Source organism: Hippopotamus amphibius, chromosome 8, assembly GCF_030028045.1.
Source record: "Hippopotamus amphibius kiboko isolate mHipAmp2 chromosome 8, mHipAmp2.hap2, whole genome shotgun sequence".
NCBI lineage: Eukaryota > Metazoa > Chordata > Mammalia > Artiodactyla > Hippopotamidae > Hippopotamus > Hippopotamus amphibius.
The window spans coordinates 127,132,624-127,133,880 of NC_080193.1; positions in this window are offsets into that span (position 1 = coordinate 127,132,624).

Consider the following 1,257-nt stretch of genomic DNA (forward strand, 5'->3'; position numbering starts at 1 on the left):
AGAGAATTCTATGAACAGTTACATGTCAAACTGGACAACCTAGAAAAAAATAGACAAATTTCTAGAGACATATAGCTTGCCAAGACTGAATCAAGAGGAAACAGACAATTTGAACATACTGATCACTAGACATGAAATTGAATTTGTAATTTAAAAACTCCCAGCAAACTGTCTAGGATGGGACAGCATGACAGGGTAATTCCACCAACATATAAAGAAGAACTAATACATATGCTTCTCAAACTATTCCAAAAAGTTTGAAGAGTAGGGAACATGCCCAAATTCATTCTATGAGACCACTATTACCCTGATACAAAAACCAAACACACTACAGAAAAAGAAAATTACAGGCCAATATCTGTAATGAATAACAATGCAAAAATCCTCAACTAAATATTAGCAAACTGAATCCAACAATATATAAAAAGGATCATACATCATGATCAAGTTGGAGTTATTCCATGGTCAATATTCCCAAATCAATCAACATGATACACCACAATAACAAAAGGAAGAATAAAAATCACATGATCATCTCAATAGACACAGAAAAAGCATTTGATAAAACTCAACATCCATTCATGATAAAAACTCTCCAAGTTGGTATAGCAGGAACATATCTCAAAATAATAAAGGCTATTGACAAAAAAACCCTCAACCAACATCATACACAATGATGAAAAGATGAAAGCCTTCCCACTAAACTCAGGAACAAGACAAGGATGCCCACTCTCATCGCTTCTTTTTAACATAGAATTGGAAGTCCTAGCCATAGCAATCAGACAAGAAAAATAAAAGGTGTCCAAATTGGAAGGGAAAAAAAGTAAAACTGTCACTATTTGCAGATGACATGATACTCTGTATAGAAAATCTTTATATGGAATCTAAAAAAAAACAAAACAAAACAGTACCAATGAACCTAGTGGCAGGGCAGGAATAGAGAGTCAGATGTAAAGAATGGACTTGAGGATACAGCAGGGGGAAGGGGAAGTGGGACAAAGTGAGAGAGTAGTATTGACATATATGTGCTACCAAACATAAAATGGATGGCTAGCGGGAAGCTGCTGCATAGCACAGGGAGATCAATTCAATGCTTTGTGATGACCTAGAGGGATGGGTTAGGGAGGGTGGGAGGGAGGCTCCAGAGGGAGGGGATATGGGGGTATATGTATGTGTATAGCTGATTCACTTTATTGTACAGCAGAATCTAACACAACATTACAAAGAAATTATACTCCAATAAAGATGTGAAAAAAC